Genomic DNA, 19,606 nt, shown 5'->3' with positions numbered 1-19,606 from the left:
GGGGGATATCAACATTAATAGTGATAATGACAAAACGATTAAGAGTATGCAGAAAATTGTTATACCGTTCACATATCCCCAAATGGTTTTGAATTAATTGAGTTTAGGTCGCATTTCTAAAAGCACTGTGAAAGAGAAAGGTATATGAATCTAATCCCCATGCTGCCTGATCCCTTCAAGGTAATGCACCGTGGTAATACATCCATTAACTCACATGATTATTTAATTTACTCTTAATAAAGCCCAGAGAAATATATTTTGACTTTTCAAATGAAACCAGGTTTTTTTGAAAATAGCAGTTTCCAATGAGGATGAATTGCAGCTGGTTTTCACACATTAGCATATGATGCACCAATAAAAATGGAAATTGCCAAGACTATGAAAGCAACAGCGCTTTTCTTTGGTTTTGTCATTGTTTACAAGGTTCGCCGGTTTACAGCCTCGGTTCTATTATTTCAACTTCGAGGTGCATAATGAAACAATAAAAATGTAATAGCTGCAGTTATATAGGGGGGAGACTGAGAGACGGGCTAAGTGGAAGACAGAGGAGGGCTGTTGTAATTTGCATGTTTAACAGGATGCTAGCTGACATTTAGCTATTTACCTCTCTCGAGGGATTAGCCGTGGATTAGGCTCTAATCCAGCATAAAATATGATGCATCTCATCACCACAGCTCCCACTCTTTTAATTTGTTTCCAAAGTTTTGATTTCCTCCCAGGAGGAAAGTTATCGAGCCACGACATGAATGGATAGGAGCAACTGTGGAATAGACTGTTCTTAAAGTGGCACTCCTTCAGATATCAGTCCTCGTTGATTTAGAGAATTAATCTTTGCAGTCTGGAGTCTTTTTTGTTGATACATGAGCTTCAAGCTTTCAGAACTGTGTGCATAGTTCCATCTTTTGTGTGTATACAACGGAGAAAAACTGTAAAATAGCATTTTTCTTCAGGGAATGCCATCCAGATTGTAATACTGCAAATATAAACATTGCAATACTTTCATCAGCGGGCCACAGGCTCAATCACCATTGTGTTACCTCCTTCAGCGATAGAAAGACCCCACAGACATGTATTTAAATGAAAATCTTCGAGATTGCTACTTTAAGTTCTCCCTATATCTCCATTTCCCTCTTGGCCTTTCAGGTCGTCTCGGCCAGATGAAGAAAAGATAACCGGCCGTAAGGAAGCAATGACATGATGCAACCCGATCTCCTCGGGAGTAATGGATGCCAACGTTGGACGCCTCAGTTTAAGTGGCCCATCCCTAAGAGCCCGTCCTTGTCCGCTTCCTCCTCCTCGTCCTCCGTCCTGACCTGTACCTCGGTTAGCCTCCCAGTCACTTCTCATTTCTGCAGAAACACACCCCGAAGCATCCCTCAGTCCTCTCTTCAAACTCCTCCATGGAATTGATATTGACAATTCAATTCCTCCACCACAGGCCTTCAATTTGCCTTTTGACCCAGCGCCAATGTCGTTCTCACAAAAGCCCGGTGGAACAAGAGCTCATATGACCCTTTGATAATTATGAAAGTCACTCTTTAATAAAGTGTTATGTGTTCAGCTTTGAAGCTGATTTAGTTTACTGATGTGTGTGTGTGTCTGTAGGTGTGTGTGTGTGTGTGTGTGTGTGTGTGAATTTGAGCATTAGTTTGTGTCACGTTGTGATGAAAAGAAGCAAGTAAAATTAATTATTTATCAAACGACGAATTGGAGCGTGATCATACCGGCCACTCGTTGTCCTCTCTTTCAACCCGTTTCTGAATTCCTTCTCTTCTCACACTTTGAAGACAACTGCAGGTCTACATTCCCCATGTAGGGATACAACACTCCATATCCTTGTTTGGATATGGACCAAAGGAATGCACCAAAGTCTCTGGCACACTTTAGCAATTTAAGAAGATCTTTGGAGACCGCTAAAAAAAATATGAAATGTGTCCTTGTTATTACCGTTTCCCCCCGTCGGCAGCTCATATTTCCAGCGTATCTGATACGACATGACTGCTACCTTGACGTGGTGTTTGCTGGGCTGCAAACATGAAAGACGAGTCAGTCAGGACTCATTTCAAAGCTAGTTGTTTCCAGCCGAGTCCAGTCACGACTACCAAGATCAGCTTTTTGTACTTTATAATGCTGTAATGATCATGACCACACTAATCCAGTCTATTTTATCATCTGGGTCATTCTCCTGTCTCTCTCTCCATCTGTCTGTCTTCTTCTTTCTCCTCTTTTCTGTCCCGTCTTTTTTTTTTTTTTTATCTCCGCTCCCTTTCAACTAGAAACACAAATGAATATGCTTCATTGCCAAAACACAACCTGACACCTTGTGTGTGCTATCAGATCCCCCTCCTCGTGCTTTTATCACATTCTTGCCATTGATTTTATTTTGTCAAGAAGCCAGAGGATGAGACAGCCTTCACCCCCCCTTCCTCCTCCGAACCCGGCTCTCTTTGTGTTTAATTATTGTCCCTGTTAGCTCAGCTTTAATTAAAGCTTTTTATCTGACAAACAACGCTAATGATGTCAGGTCACAGAAAACAAATGGAAAGTTCCCAAAGTAAAACTAGTGTGTTTGTCCTCAAATCCCAGGATACTTTAGGATTTTACAGATCTTAGATTGATGTTGAAAGTAATAATCTGCTGTAGTTTGATTTCTTTTTATTATATCAAGTGTTAATACAACAGGGATTCACTGTTTATAGGTAATGGAAGCTTTAAAAAACTTCACATCCACGTCCACAGAAACCTCACAGGCACAGTTTGATTTGAGGAAAGTTGGAAAGTTAGTGTATTTTCCTTTATTCTGCAAATTAAAGGGATCTTAAAACATCAAACTGTACTATCATTAAAGTTCCCATTTAATGATAGCACAACACAGACACCCTCTGAAAGTAAATTGCAGTCCTATGGAAGCAGAAATAGAGTGCTTCTTTAAGTACTTTATGTTTTTATTACACTTTCTCAGTAAATCTACACAAGGATGCGTATTAAGAAAAACATTTTCCTCGGTTTAAACCTGTGTAGCGGCAATTATTGTTATTTATCTCTAGTTGTACGCCAAATATGTCAAAAATCTTTATTTTTTTATATTAAAATAATTTTCTCTTCTGTTAAACAGTTTCAAATGTTTGATGGCTAAATGAACCTCAACTTTCAAGGGAACACAAAGTGATTATAGTACATCCTCAGGGGGGTGTTTATGTCTCTACCAAACTTCATTGCAATCCATCTGATTGTTGTTGAGACATTTCACTTAAAACCACAATGCATTCGGCACCATGGATAGGTGGACCTATTGTCATGGCATCCCATCCATCATTGAATGGCTGCACTGGCTTTGTTACGCATTGCATGTGATTCCAACCATGAACTTTCAAGATCCAATACGTCTTTTGCAGTTTATAACTAAAAGTTCTCCTTGAGCAAGAATGGTCTGGGATTTATGAGCCACAATTACTTTCCAGATAATTAAAGAAGCACATTTTTGTTTGCATCAAATAATTTGGATGCTCCATTTTCATCCCGAGGGTGAGTGATTTCAGCCAAGATTCATGGTGACAGTAAAGCTTTGGAACACAGTCACTGGCTGCCCTCTGAATTCTAATATCGTGCAAAATCTTTGAGGGGATACAGAGTTTACTTGATCACTTTGGGTGCTCATTGCCACCGTATTTTTCTCATCCAAATGAAGTGAACTCTATCCTACCGCTCCATTCATGAAACAGTTGTTTTGGGCCTGATTGTCGACACAATCTAACAAAATAGGAACGATTTTGTTAAGTTTCCAAAAAGGAGTTTAACGATTTTTTCAAAAGTCAATTTACCCACTTTTGTTCATTTTTTTTAGCTTCTACTTCATCTTAGAGGAATTGCAGCGTTTGCCTTGATATTATTATGAGTGCTATAAATGCTTGCTGTACTGTAAGTGTGAAGGAAATGTAGGGACAACCATCTGCAAACCGAATTTTGGTCCTCAAAAGGGGTAACCAGATCATTCATAAGTATTATTAGGATGTGATTTCAGTACTGGTAGGGTAAAGGATGCTGAAATCCTGTCTCCGCAAGGAAGACAACAGTAGCACCCAGGCCATGAACCCTTCTACCGAAAGACAAGACAGTATAGAGGGAAGTGCTGGAGAACATGACACCCAACAGATTTTACTATAGTTTGTCAGTCAAGGGATCAGCTAGTGATTCAGAATCCATTAAACCATCCAGGAAATCCATCTTCAGTCCGTCAGACAGACAGACAGACAGACCAAAGATCAGTTTGTGAGCCATCAATCCAGTCCATCAGTCAGCAGGCCCAACAGTCAACCAATCAAATACCTAACCCGTCAGACGGACAGCAGGTCCATCCGTTGATCGGCCAACCAGCCAGGTACCAGTGTGGGTAGCACCATGGACGCGGAGCTGAGAATTTAGGCCTATTAGCACTATCTTTGCTTCCCAGCTTGCCAACCAGCCAGCCTGCCTGCTTTCCCTTCAAAGCTGCTGCACTGTTTCCTTCAAATCCATTTTTCTCGCTGCCGTCTCCTCTCTCTTTTCCTTTCAAGCTTTCATGAAGCAGCTGCACCGCTCCTTCAAATCCTGTGCATACAGTATATCCGCCATCTTTCAGTTGGTCTGCCGTTAGTCCCCATGCTTACATGACTCTATTGTTTGTGTCTGGCTTTCTCTTCTCTCCTTGGTTTCCAATGACACCCATCTCCCTCTTTGTGTTGCAACTACATCAATGATGATCAGTCATTGCTTTTTAACCTGGGCATGAAAATAAAAATCCTGAGGGATGCTAATCCTAATCTTAACCACCTCTACCTTGTGTTTAGATCCCCTTTTTTATTTGTATTTCTTATTTTTAACCTTTTTTCATTTTCTTATTTTGTATTCTACAAATCCACACTATATTTTATCCTTGACTGTTCAAACTTATTATATAAACAGTCCCCTTTCTCTCGTGCTTTTACTATGCCTTTTTTTCTCTTAAATCTCCACTTTTGTACTATACCTTTAAATCCCACCAGGTCACATGTTCTTAGTTGAACAAACAGGTGACAGGTTGGACCAATCCCAAATCAACGGAGTTTGGTCCAGACCCAAATATTTCCTTTAAAGTCATTGATGAACAGGTGGCCAAACCCTACTCTCCTGAAGAAGCCTCAACGGCGAAACGTCGGGATTTTATTCTAATTTATTCTCTTTTAACCTTCCAAGGAAATTTATTCACCTTTAACCTTTTTATGGCAAGTTTTTAAACCTTTAAAACAATGTAATTGTTCTAAGAAAGGTTAGAGATTGCCTTTTTAATCACAGGACGCCCTCCAACAATTCCAGCACAGGAGCTTTCCGGGAAATGATGTCGGAACAGTGAGTCTAACAACATTTTTACCAGTGTGTGCACACCGAAGAGACTCGGACTCACTCAAACTTCTCTTCTCCGGATTTTAAACCGTGCTGTTCACGGCCTTTTAAATTATTAAACTCACTTTTTAGAGTTTTACGTTGGACCGCATCTCATCTGGTCCCACAAAGTGCCGTGAGTTCCCCGTTTTTAATCCCACTACGGGCATCTTTTTTGTTTTTTTGTTTTTAATGGACTCTCACCTGATAACAATGTTTTAATTGTAAAGGTCACTGGCTTGCACTCTCTCTATTTTCTCTTTCTTCTTCTTCCTTAATGAACCTTCTTAAATTCACCATTTTTAAACATTTTTTACAGACTTTTGTACAGCTTTTATTTAATTGTTGATTGTTTTTAATCCCACGGTGCTGCTGTTTGCCCGGCCCTGTCCTGGGACCGGAGAAATAAAGAACACCCTGTGGCCAACGCCGGCATCGACTGAACTTCTACTCCTTTCTTCCTCCCTCTCCCCTCTTTGTACCCTTTTCCAATCCCTCCGTGGACTCTCCTGCCCGCAGAAAAAAAACCAATGCTACTTACAATGACGTAGTAAAAATAGTTTTACTTTTCACAAAGGTAAACAGAAGAGGCATTCATCAACTATATTACAGGTCAGTAAAATATCCTCTAACAATAATTAAGAAGGTTATGAATCTTTCAACAACAGTGTCTTTGTGGTATTTAAATCTAGTATTAAAATTAGATAACAGCGATCCAGTCTCTACTTCTTTCCTGCACATTGAATTGAATGGAGATCAAATCAAACATTAAAAGCAGATTATGATGGCAAAAGTTAAATTGGGGTTCTGAAAACATCTAAAGAGCAAAATGTTTTCAAATCCAGCTGTGGAATATTTATTGGACCTAATCTCTACAGAAAAAAAGCGTCAGTTAATTGGGACCTTAAGTCCTTGGATGGACTATTAAACATCACCAATTCTACAATGATGTCCAATTTACGGAATTGACTTACCCACTTAAACGTAACCTGCCTCATTTACACTTACCCGAGTCAGTGATTTCCTAAATGTCCTAGAACAAGTTTAAGCAGCCCCCAGAGACGAGCATGGATGTTTAACACAGCAAGTTATGTACATGGGGGGTTCTATACAGAAGAGCTGAGAGAGCAGGGGGTCAATGATGCTGTCGTTACACTGTTTATGAGTAAAGAGGGCCAGATCTGAGCTTTTGAGGCAAAGCCATAACCAGTGCTGTGCTCTGCCATTTTCTTTTATTTATTGCAGGTGAGTATTTTGCATTTTGTGTCGTTTATTCGTCACGCCCCCAGTGTGTAAAGGCCTTTGATCTGAAATATGGATGCTGTTTAGGCTTGTTTGATTACCATGGAACCAGTGAGAGTCTCTTCCAGTCTGATGTTCCCGCTGTGTCTCTGGATGAGGCTCTACCATGCTTAGTTGAGTTCGCATAAACTCAGCCCTGAGGCATGCCCAAAGCCATCTTCCTTAATAACTTGTGAGTGACAGTGAGAGTATATACCGGAGGCAGGGCCCGTTTCATTCTACTGTACAACGAGAGTGTGTGTGTTCTTCTATCTTTGTGAGGACCAAATGAGTTGGAAACCTTAATAGAAATGATTGCCGAGCTATGATTGGTCAGGGTCCAAGGCGGAGTCTGCATTTCCAAGAATTTATGATTGCCTAATTTGACACCGGGAGGAATGTAGTGGATGGAAGTATAACGTAGTCCGATATTGGCATACGCTTTGAGGTATTGGTCTTGGATTTCACTCACAGATTTGAACATAATCACATTCAACAAAATCAACAGCAATGTTTCTTGCCTCTTCTAAATAATCCTCAGCTTTTCATCAGAGCTGATTGGACGCCCATGCTCAGATTTCTATACCTCAGACCTCACGAGTATAGCAAGACGCTCGCACACATGTGGGCAAGTAATGAGATTCTTCAGTTTGGCAGAGAATGCATTAAATCTAAATGTACACAGTCACCAATAACGCAACAGCCTTCATTATAGTGACTTGCTGTGCTTGTGTGCGTACAGTACAGTATGTGCGTTTGTGTATGTGTGCCGCCGGTAGACTTCTGCTATGCCTCTGTGTCTTAATTACTTTTAAAAAGCCATGCAGAAGCTCTCCCCTGCAGCTCTACTCAGCAGGTGTGTTGAAGAAGCAGCCCTCCATGGGAGATGCACTTCCTTGCCTGGGAGGGAAGCAGCAAGGGGTAGAAGTGGAATTAGGAAAAGAGAGAGTAATACACAGGGAGAGAGAGAGAGAGTCAGGCAGAAAAGGGATAACAGATGACAGCAAGGTGGAATAGAAGAGGGTTTGTAGCATGAACTCATTCATCAGTTTTCATTCAGCCTCTCCGTTATTCCAACAGGTTAGCCCAACAACAATAATCCACTATGAATAGCTACTATAGTTGTTTTTCTCTTTTTTTTTTTGTTTGCAGTTACACCAGGAGGGAATGGTTGCACACATTCACACATGGAAGCTTTCCAGTGGAAGTGCCACCCTCTTCTATGTTGTGCCTGGCTCAGAAATAACTTATTCACATGATAATTTAAAGGTTCATCAAAAAACAAAACACTGTACATACCTCAGGGGGAAAGTGACAGCCCTCACCAGAAACTCAATACATGCTTACATGGTATATATTTCCTATCTGCCGCTTACACCAACATACACCATACAGACTGAAAATGTGTCACCATCACAGTTCCTTGAGCTCTTCCATTCATTATACTGTGCATGTTATCCATATTGTACTGAAGGTATCTGATGAGCCGTCACACAGAAGCTTTCTTCCTCTCTAAATGAAGTTGAATATATTGGTTTTGTGTAATTAGATCAGCTTCGTCGCCAGGAAAAAACCTGTTGGTGTTGGCATCGTTTCTTTCTGCCAACCACAGATTGTGACACTGAAAGGCAACGTTTTTGCATTCGGTCGGAGCAAGTGAAGTAGTACATCTAGCGACTGTTATTGAACGTTATGTGGTATACGTGTGGACTCTTATATTTAGTTTTGTAATCCGTAGGGAGGAAAGCAGAGAGGATGAGTAGGTCAAACAAACACAGGACATTCATTCAGGAGGCCGCTGTTCGTGTCCCATAACCAAAAGTCAACGAAGACCTATTATTTAAGTTACAGACGAAACTCAAATAATGGACCAAACCATCATTTTTCAAGTAGTTTTGATGCTTTTTTGTTACGTTTCACTTTGCGACAGTAATCCAGCTAAACAATCGTTCCCCTCAAAACATATTTGAGAATGCAGTTTCAGATTCTAGGAATGGAATTTTGTAGGAGACTGGATTGCATTGGAAGGAAAGACGAATTAGAGACCGTCTTGAAAAGGGATCACACCAGCCGCACCGCCGGGACAGGGGCCACTTCCTGCCCCACTACTTCTGGCACCCTTGCTCGGACCACACTCACACAGACTCACAAGGTGATAACAAAACCAGCGTGGCTGTCGGGGCTGGTAAAGGTCCATAAGACTGTCTGCAACGTTGGCACCATTGTCGTACGACTACATACTGTGTGAGAACAGCATTCTGACAATTGTACACAAGCATCAGCCCGTCAGCAATATCGTCACTTTCACATCAAACGAGGAGCTGGCACCGTAAAGCTGAGTGCTCCCCACAAAAGTGTCACCGCCAATCGAGTCGGATCAAAGCGATCACTTCGGTCTGTCTCACAGCCAGAGATAACGGTCGAAAACATCGGGACACACCAGGGACGAGCACGGCTTCGACTCCTCAGCACACGCACGAGCGCAGGAAGTAGAGACGCAGGGGCGAGGACACGCCGATAGACACAGGGACACGATGGGGTCCAGGTTGAGAGTCATCAGTCACCGTAATTGCATTTAAACAGACTGAGGCGTTCTGTCTTGTCCTGCTAAATGCGTGGCAGCGCCAAATGCAAACACATCATTCCTCACGAGGCTGTATCTGTCTGAGATGAATAACGAGGGGGGGAGGAGCCTTTAGAGGAGGAAGTGGAGATTTTAGCCGTGTGATTTTTAGGCTTTTATTCTCCCTCTAGTATTTATCTTCTAGTATATTTAGAAAAGACAAAACCTTTGATTTGAGACTGGGTGCCTGTCCTTTTTGGTCTTTTTTGTTGGTCAACAGTGAATGTCTAAAATATAAAACTTTTCAACTAAATTAGAGATTTTCCATTTTGGTCCTCAGTCTCCATTAGTTGTACGTACACACACACACACACACACACAATAAAACATACCTTAAGAGTCATCTTTGATTCAACTGTAAGATTTAAAAAATGACCAAAAAGCTCGTATGTGGCACCTTTTCCCATCTTGTGTCCGTTGCTAAATTAAAGGCTTTGGTGAGTGTTTCTCTCACCGTCTTTGCATTTTGTAACTCTCTTAATGAAGGATTCAGTTGTTCAGTTGTGGCGTACCGGCGGCTCCACCATAAAACCCCTCACTGGTTCCAGAGGCTACAGTGTCTCCCCTGTACTGGCCTTGGGTTTCTGTAGTCCAGTACCAGTAACAGACATCCCTCACTAAGGTGAGTCCACCTATGATGTGTTCACACTACGAGCGACACAGCAGGAGGCTGCAAGTCATTTTTGAAGGAAGCCGGTGACGTGAAGCAACAACCCGACACCCGACACTGCAATTTATTTAATCAGCACTGAAATAAAGTGGAGTCATCAAGTCAATTATATGTTTTAGTTTTACCCTGTTCCGTTCCATGTACAATAAATGCTTTTAGCCAGTTCTCACAGCTATTTAACAACATTACAATGTCAACGAACGCTTGAGCAACACTTCAACGGCGACAATATAGCTGGCCACACTTGAATTCGTCAGACGATGTATGTGCTCTATCAGTAAAGTGAACTCACGCATCGTCACACAAAAACAATGAGTCATCACTAAGAAGAGAAACGCAGAGAGCTGAGATTTGAGACGGAAGTGAGTTCTGACCAAAAATAAAACAGCTTTTCTGGGGCATCAACAGCTCAAACTGTTGCAGGCCAGCATGGCCTCACACCTCACCATCATCATCTTCATCTTCATCATATGATGCCTCGCCACTGCTGCTGTGCAGGTCTGAACAGAAAACAACGGGAGACGCTTTATTCTGTTGCGTATATTACGTTGCAGCGGAGTCTTTTGCACTCTACACCTCACCCTCCACTCAACAAACCCCTCTCAGGCTGCACCACCTGCGTCACAGTTAGCCGGATACACCATTTGCACTTCACAGCTTCCGCTATCGAATGCATGTGACCATATTAATACCATGTGGAACTTTGCTTAAAAACTATTTTTTTTTAAAAAGGGTCGTTGGAGTAATGGATTTAATGTAGGACAATATAGCGATAAGGAGGGAATAACAGAGCGACGGGACATAAAAGCTGTTCAAACATCAAAGCACGGGCGTGAGCAGGCTGAATTATTGGTAATTCCATTTTATATGATTGTGCAGCTTTAGCATGATGAGTAAAAGTGGAGAGAGAGAGAGTGGTGAGGGAAAGGGAGATAAACGGACACAGAAGAAGAACCAAAAAATAAAGAGTTTAACCAAATCAGAACCCAACATGAACTCCACAAATACTAGAAGTAAAAAGAATCAGCAATCAAATCCACCTGTGATATAAATGCAGATCTGATTCAGAGTTTCTAGGACTTTGTTTATTGGAACATTGGCAGCTTCTACTCAGATTCAGATCCTCGTCGGCAACAGCTCAAACAGAATTATGGACGCTGGACCGTCTCCTCGCAGCAATCCAACAGCGCTTTGTGTTGAGATGAAACTTGTGACCTTCTTCCAGTATACAAATTCTTATTAATTCTCAGATCTTCACTGAAATGCATATGATCCAACTGTGGGTATTTTTGGCATACTTTCTCTTTCACAAAAAGCTAATTCAAAACCTTGTTTTCTGTGTCCTCCTCGGTGTGCCGGGAGAAGAAAAATCCGTCCGTGATCTTTGCCGCATTTGAGGTCTTGCGGCTAAAGCTCTTGCTGTGAAGCGATAGTGCTTTCCACTGCACCAACGTGCAGGCCACATGACCACGTGTGCTGGGGTGTTGCCCAAATGGAGCGGGGCGAAGCCGATTTACAGATTCATATCTTAAAGAATCTAGAACAAATACTGAGTTGAGCACCAACGTGGTGATGTGACATCAGTCATATTTCACCAGAAGCCATGCTTACTGACAGCCGAGAGAGAAAGAACCCTCATGCTCCGCTGTTTTAGTGATTGCAAAGCCTTTTCCAAAATGATGGACTTCTTTTTTTGTTTTTTATCTCACGCCAATGTAGCAGCTTTGAACTGAAGTTATTTTAATTGGGAAAGTGACTGCGGGAGAGAAAGGTGCAGAGAGAGACTGACAAGCAGGCCATCTTCAGGTTTCAGAAAGCCACATTTAAACTTGTAAAGCTAACAGACCGACTTTGAGACCACTTTGGAAGCCAAAGTAATTAAAGCTGCTGGCAAAATGAGAGTACTTTTGTTTGAACATCGCTAATGAAAGTGATGAAACAAGAGACGGGCCGCAAAAAAAAACAGGAAATGGAATGGTAAGGGAAATGAAGACAAACTTTTTTAATGAAGCAGATTTAATCTACTCATTAAATCACATGTTAATCTGTCAATGCAAGAGCGTGTTGCCCACATCTGGTTGCTTTAGCGAAGTGTCAAGGCCAGTTGTTAGCTTACACACGGGCTGAAACATGTTTTAAACTTGAAATTGACCAAACTAAGCGCAGAGGGAGGAGATTCTAGTGGTTTTGGTTCATTTTAGGTCACCCAAGTTTTTCTCTCTTCTTTATTCCTCTGTATTTTTCCATAAACACCCCACTGTGCTTCATCTTGGCCTCCAGATTAACTGCTCCTCCTTTTGCTTTTTTGGGGGGATTTCTTTGCAGCATCCCTCATCTTGGCCTGAAGACTTCTTCGCTTCTCCTCCCTGTAGCTTTTTTTCCCTTTCTCATTTCTTTATAGCTTCCATAATTACCCCCTGTCAGCATCTTATGCTCACAATTCATGATTTATTTCCCTCCTCTTTTTTTTTTCTTTGATTCCCTTCAAGCCTCCAAAAAATACTTTAAAAAAAATCTCAGCTTCAATTTAGGTGACTCTATCCTCTCCTCCGTCTTCCTTTCTTCACTCTAGTATCTCCCTCTCTCCTCACGTCTTGACCCTGTGATTCACTGCGCCTTCTCTTCTCTTTCTTTTTTCCTTTCATCCCTCCACAGCTTCTATGAAAGAATCTTCCCTCACTTCTTCAACCCCGAGATTCGTGACAACTCCTCTGTTCTGTTGTTCCTCCTCCTTCTAAATTTCTCTCTTTTCGACTCCTTGTGAAAAACTTTCTTCCCTTTGCTTTGGCATCAGTATCTCTTCTTTTCTTTCTTCTTCCTTCCATTTGGCCATCAAGAGCTGAGCTGCTATGAAACCAAACCTTTCGTGAGATTTCCGATATGTCTGCCGGGATTTGCAATACGTTCTGTTTCCTCCCTTGTCCACCTCATGGGAAATCCATCTGCATAAACTTTCTGCATGTCTGCCTGGACATCACACATTTAGCTTACCGTCTTTGTTTACACACATACACTGAAGTGCAGCTTCCCTTTTCTCCCAGACTTCAGCACATAGGTACACTTTCCTTGTGCTCTTCTCTCTCGCTCCCTCACGTGCCAATGTGAAGCTGGAGAAAGACGGAGGGCCTGTTAGTGGGGCAGCAGAGAGTGTAGGTGCAGCTCACATGAATACATTCATGGGATTAACTCATGATGACTTCTTACTGATCCTCCCCATATTAATACAACACAGATCAGAGGTTTTCTACGTTGCCTGACTGCAGACGGAGATTAGAGAATACTCGGTGAAGATGCGGAGATTAGAGAATACTCGGTGAAGATACACATGGGAGGAAGAGTGATATGTAGAAGATTCTATTTAAATTCAGTTTTTGTCTTTTTTTTTTAAATCCCGGTCTCCCCGGCTTTCTCAAGCACAACCACACGCACGGACGGCTGCTGTGGTCTGAGAGGTGTCAGGCTTAACAACCAGGAGCTGTCTCTAAAAGGGAAAAGGTCATGAGACAGGTCAGTGGAGAGACAGGAGACGAGAAGGGACTGATGGTGAGAGGGACCGAGCGACGGAAGGAGATGACAGCAGACAAGAGGAGCTGAGAAGCCGTGAAGTGGTCCTGAACATTACTTACCTCGACACCTACTTTCTCTTCTTTCCCCCACATCTCTTGCATGTTCTCTCTTTCTAACTCGTACTGCTTTACCTGATCCTCCATCTCCTCTCTTCTCTTGCACTTCTGACTGTCCCTTGTTTTCCTGCCTCCACCCTCCGAGGTTTGTTTTCTACTGTAAATGAAACCAGTTCACTCATGTAAGACACCAATGAAGAAAGCGCTCTGCAAGTTAATTGTGTGTCTGTAATTGTATTTGTGTCTCTAAGATATATACTGGTATACACATGGCTGAGTGGGAGTATTTGTATTACTGAACGTGTTTTTGTCTGCCTGAAAATATTTGTCTTTTCAAACTAGGGAAGCTAAGCCCTGTACAGAATTAAAGATGTAGACTACATGGTATCTAATTTAACCCCATCTAAAAGTCCAGGAAAGTCAATTTGGGCTTTAATAATTAACATTTCTATGATTCAAAAGTAGTCCGTTAGCAAAGTAAGTTAGGTTTTCACCACAGACCTCCCCATGCACCACGACAATAGGTTAAACTAAAGCGTAGAGCTCTTTCTGCAGCACCATGTCACGTTGCACTGCCATTTTAGACCAGCACTGAAAGTTATTACACATCAGGTTACTCTCATACCTCGTCAGCGTACAACAGTGGGAGTGACCGAACACTTACAAAAGCCCAAACAATAAAAAGATCTACAATGACTACAAAAGTGATTAGAGCCAAAGAGAATAATCCCTTCCATCTGTAACGGGACTCACACACGAGTGCTGATTGCATTTTGAAGGGTGGAACAGAAGTTGCTTGAATCATCTCCAAACTTCCTCGTCACAACCGATCCAGACCGACACCATACTAAATATTACAGGAATCAACAGATCAAACATGGCTAAAAGGTTTATATGTTTCAATGTAGGCCTTCTTTGAGATAAGTTAGAGAGTTGTATAACATGATGAAAATTATATTTTGAAAATACGTATATATTAGAGGATAAGAGACAAAAAGCTTGACTATTCCGTCTCAATGAACACAAAAACAAGTGGGTTTGACTGATGACAATGGTCGATTATGATTTTAATCTAAAGAACAAAAATTTGCAGAAAACTTTGAAAGTCATGTGTTGCCAAAAGAGCAAAACAAACTTGTTCTGGACCTCTTACCGGCAGACGGAGTGAGGTCTCTAAATGTCAACTGAAAAACAAAAGTTCTCCATGCAATGAACTGTGAATATCCTACTAACATTAATAACTAATCTAAATCGACTAATAATGACACGGCTGGGTTTACAGTGGAGTTAGCCGTTATCAGACGGCAAGGGGCCACTCTGTATTTTACAAATGCCACTTGTATTTGTGGAGTTGTTTGTGCGTCAAGAGGCCAAGTGTGTGTGTGTGTGTGTGTGTGCGCGTTCGTCACCGTGTGAGTTTGTACTCCAGGACGGACCAGCTGAAGGGCTGCTGCATGCATCGCCTGAGGCGGGGTTTCTCCGTATGAACCGGCCATTCAAATATCAGAGCACCGGGGGAAGTTTTTCACCACTCATGTGATTACTGGAAATACCACTGCTGAGGGTTGAGTCGGCAGCACAGAGTGACACACCGGCCGAAGGCTCTACTGATGTTTTCTTACAATTTTACACACATCTCATGCAACTCAAGTCTTTGGTACTGGTCGTGTTTTCACCTACTCAAGCCTTTTAGTTTAAACCATTAGAACCTTGACCACGCATATGTGGAGTGGTTCTTATGGTAGTTAGCTGGTGAGATATATATATATATATATATATTGCATTCCAGTATAAAATCACTCGGATACAGTAATATGCATTTGCATCATTTCTTAAAATTAGGCTGTGTGTCATGTCAGACTAAAGCTGTCTTCATGTTGCTGCATCCAATCTGTTCACTGTGCAATATTCTCCTCACTCAGAGACTTTTGATTGCTTCTCATATTTAAATCAGAAATGTACTTTAAACGATAATTAGGGGTTCAAGCTCCGACGGCACATTTTTGACATCTGCTAAACCTTAGGTCAGATTGCCTCCAAATGTTCTGTGGATCAGTATCGGGGGAAATTTATTTAAAGATCTTAACCAATGAACTTCAAAAGGCCGTGGCTCAGCACATCAATAGACTCCACAACAGCTGGACCAATCATCACGAAACTGAAACATACCTTGAAAGTTGCATTCAACTGCATGATAAAACAGAAATCAAGTCTATAAATAAGAAATTCTTCGTCCAATCATTCCAAAACTCGCAGCACATGTTTCACAATAATGTTGAATCACATGTGTAAAACTATTTCTAAATTGCTCGATAGGGGGGGGCTTCATAAGTTCCAAACGTGCATGGACTGGCACACATTTGACCATAAATCCACGACAGTTTGTCCAAACATCACCATACTTTTGAACCCTGAAATTGCTGTTTGCAGCTTTACTTTCATTTTGTTGTTTTTTGCCATTTTCAACAAATCCCATGAAAAAGAAAACAGACAAATACGCTTTATTTCTCAGTGCCATTGAACTGTGTTGTCCAAAAGCTGTTTGGAAGAGAAGCCTTGGATATCATATGCCTTCCTAACAATGTGAAGTATATTCTTCTTGGCCTGCAAAAACCTGGCAAAACATGTGAAGGCATCTGCAAGCACACTCAATAAAGTCACACATGTAGGAGTTGTTCTCTAGTGTATGGGAGGGTATCATTTAACAGCCTTCAAAAGGGATGATTTCCTCTTTTACGTTGAAACGGAGACGATGTGAAAGAGCAAACCCCACGAGGGAACATTAGAGCATCCGTCTCTATTTATATCTACCCCTCCCCGATAAGCGTATTCTGAAAACGTGAGATCCTCTCGATGCGGTCACACACTGTTGCTGCGAGGTGTGTGCGTCTCTAAACTCTGTGTTTCTGTATGCGTGTGTGTTGCTGTTTATGTGTCCGAGGCATGCATCTTCCACTGTATGTACTTGTGACGTCTAGATGCAATCCCGCTTCCCAGTGTCACAGACACAGAGTAATCTCAGACTGTGTTTGGCAGAGACGGGTACCCGTCGAGTGGCTGTATGATCTGAATTCCTCATTGGCTGAGCTTTATACGAGAGCCAAGCTATCGCACCAAGCGCCATCATTACTATGAAGATGATTCACTGCTTGTGTGTGTACGGACCGAGGCTTAAGCTGCATGACAGATGATCTTGTTTACGTGTGCATCAAAAGAGACATATACACACACACACACACACACACACACACACTCTTACATGTGCACAAACACAGGCATCAGTTTCCCACACACACACACACACACACACACACACAGCTATATGCCCTGGAGCTCTGCAAGTGAATCATTGATGGAACAGTCACAGGTTTCAAATCTAATCCAGCTAGCATGAAATCTTCAAAGTGAACTCGCTACTGAGAGTACGAGCAAATGGCTCAGGTAAAGACACCGCCTGAGGCTACAGGTGGACAACACTCCAAATTCATTCATACCGACAGTGAATGAGGGTAATTCTTATATTCATAACCGACCATTATACTGTGCAAAGGGCATTTCACTCGCCTGATTCATAATTTATCTTGCGAGCTAAATACTGCAGCAAAAACGTCTCCTCAGGGGGATCAATTACACAACCGAAAGCAGGGCTGGAAATTAAATCAGCTGCAGTCCGGGGTGAATTATTCTACCGAGGCAACCCCTAAAGTATCTAAAAACCAAACCACTGCAACGATCAGTTGTGAACAAGTGTTGGCTGTAAAGACCTGCGGCCTTTGGTTAAAAAGGACAATCTATGTGAAGACAAAGGCCCAATCCCAGTGTCCCCCCTAAAGCCTTGATCCCGGAACCCTCAGGGACTTAACTGACGTCACCTGTTAAATGGTTGAGTGTGAGGGCTTGTTTATCTGTTTTTATGTCTCTGGCTTCCACTGGTAACCCCGTGTTTAACGCCACATTGCTAAGAATTGTGGGTAGTTCCATTAGGTAGATTGTGCAGAAATGCGGACTTTATGGAAAGTGTTCCTAAAGGGCTCAAAGTGTCTGAGAGAGAGCTAAACCCTCATGCTCTTTACAGGAGCGTGCCTCAAAGTCCGGGAGTGTGGAGATTGGGATGAGCCTAGAACTTCCTGCTGCACATTTCAACACAAGTCATAAACTGAATCACTTTGCTGTTTTTCTTTCCCTCTTATCAGAGAGCTCAGGTGAGGCTGTTATGAAGCTGTCACACTAGAAAGAGAAAACCCAATAAGCAGCCCATCAATAATCCAAGCGCTGCAGGGATAGAGGACGGTGTTGAATATTCATGCCGGCGTAATGAATAATCTCTGAGTGATAAGCAGACAGCGGCTCGGATGACGCTCATTAGCAGGCATCGAAATCACGACCAAGCAATGAATAAAGACAAAAGACAAGACAGAGGCGATGGGGAGCTGACAAACACTGCAGTAACTTTTTGTCAATTTGGGTTCTTTCTGGAATCTGTTAATGCAATGTCCACATAGTTTGCAAATTTCACACAGGACCAGAAACGGTTCATTGGGATAATGCTACGGAGAGATATGGTGCTGATTTTAACATCATCCTCGTTGCATTTTTATATTGAATCCGATCATTTCACAGCACCCAACTGCAAGTAAACCTAATAAACAACAGTGACATAATATACATTTGGGTGCACTCTTGGTGACCTGCCATTCTGCTAGACAAGATCCTCTGGTGCTAAACAAAAACATAACAAATGTGTTTCCTGTGACTAAAGCACTGACAAACCTTTTCATGGTAATCTTAACGCTGTAATTTCCTCTGTGATGATGCTCTGGTGTTCATATCGGTGAAATACACAGTATAGCATCATTCCAGACAGCTGTTCATTGTGTTCCAATAGGCTCTTCAAACACATGTCACGAATGGCTCTTCGGATATTAACGTCTCCTTTCACCCACAAGACCTTATGAACAGCACTGCAGTTGATTTAAGGAAGTATCAAGATGGTTGGTTTCAATATTGCCATTTCATATGAATGGCTGTTTCCAGCTGCCTAAATGAGCCAAATTTAAAAAAAGAAGAATTAACAATCCAGAGTTCCAGTAAATCTCGCTGTGCTCTGGTGGCAGATTGCCATTTTACAAAAGCTATTACAAGTGGCAGCTATTAAAAGGAAAAAAGGGTCTCGACTTTTCTACAAAAAGCTGTGAAAGTGCATCACTGTGTATATTTTGATTTGAAGGCCACAGCCCTCACCATAAGTAGTGGCCGTATTGATCCACCAGAAAATAGATCTACGTTGTTCTCGACTGTGAACGTAGTAAGCTTGAAGAAGGAACACTGAGATAAACAATGGATAACAATAAGGCTTTATTCACTCTGGTTCTCCTTCATAGAACAACAGTCAATACACAAAGAGTTCACACTAATTGGAGCTATCCTTACCCATGCTGCCTCGTCTCTGGAGTTCTACAAGGAGATCGTCTGGGGCCACTTCTCTATTCAATATTCACCAATTCATTTATCGTGTACTCAGCTAGTAAAAAAGTGCAACATTGCTTGACTCAGTCCTGGATAGTCATCTACCTTGGTCAGAACAAAGATACTGGCTCATGGGTTTCATGGACCACAACACCCTCTCTCACTTCACCACCTGTCACCTCTCTAATGATGGCTATCCAATAAAAGGACCCCATTAGAATCAACGCCTTGTGATTGTATGCTGCTGCCAATGAAGGTGAAATTTAGATCTGCGTCTAAAATTGTATCTCATCATTTGTGTTAAATTGTCATGATACATATGAATTATTGAGTTATGGCCAAAAACATGATTTATGAGGTCACAGTAATCTTTGACTGCCAAAATGTAATCAGTTCATCATTGAGTCCATGTGGACATTCATGCCAAATTCAAACAAAATACCCTCCAAGTATTCTTGCGATACCGTGTTCATGAGAGTGGATCTTTAAGGAACATCCTACACACACACACACACACACACACACACACACACACACACACACACA

The 19,606-nt window shown here is 41.9% G+C and overlaps 1 protein-coding gene across 2 annotated transcripts in view; it reads right to left on the bottom strand.

Annotated features, from left to right (window-relative positions):
• LOC116399690 (protein phosphatase 1 regulatory subunit 29-like) overlaps positions 1-19,606 on the bottom strand; it is a 197,707-nt gene that overhangs the window by 23,950 nt on the left and 154,151 nt on the right. The window lies entirely within an intron of this gene.

Source organism: Anarrhichthys ocellatus, unplaced genomic scaffold (assembly GCF_004355925.1).
Source record: "Anarrhichthys ocellatus isolate YVR2014 unplaced genomic scaffold, GSC_Weel_1.0 scaffold124, whole genome shotgun sequence".
NCBI classification, from domain to species: domain Eukaryota; kingdom Metazoa; phylum Chordata; class Actinopteri; order Perciformes; family Anarhichadidae; genus Anarrhichthys; species Anarrhichthys ocellatus.
The sequence above is the reverse complement of the archived record's forward strand: the minus strand, read 5'-3'. Positions and strand labels throughout refer to the sequence as shown.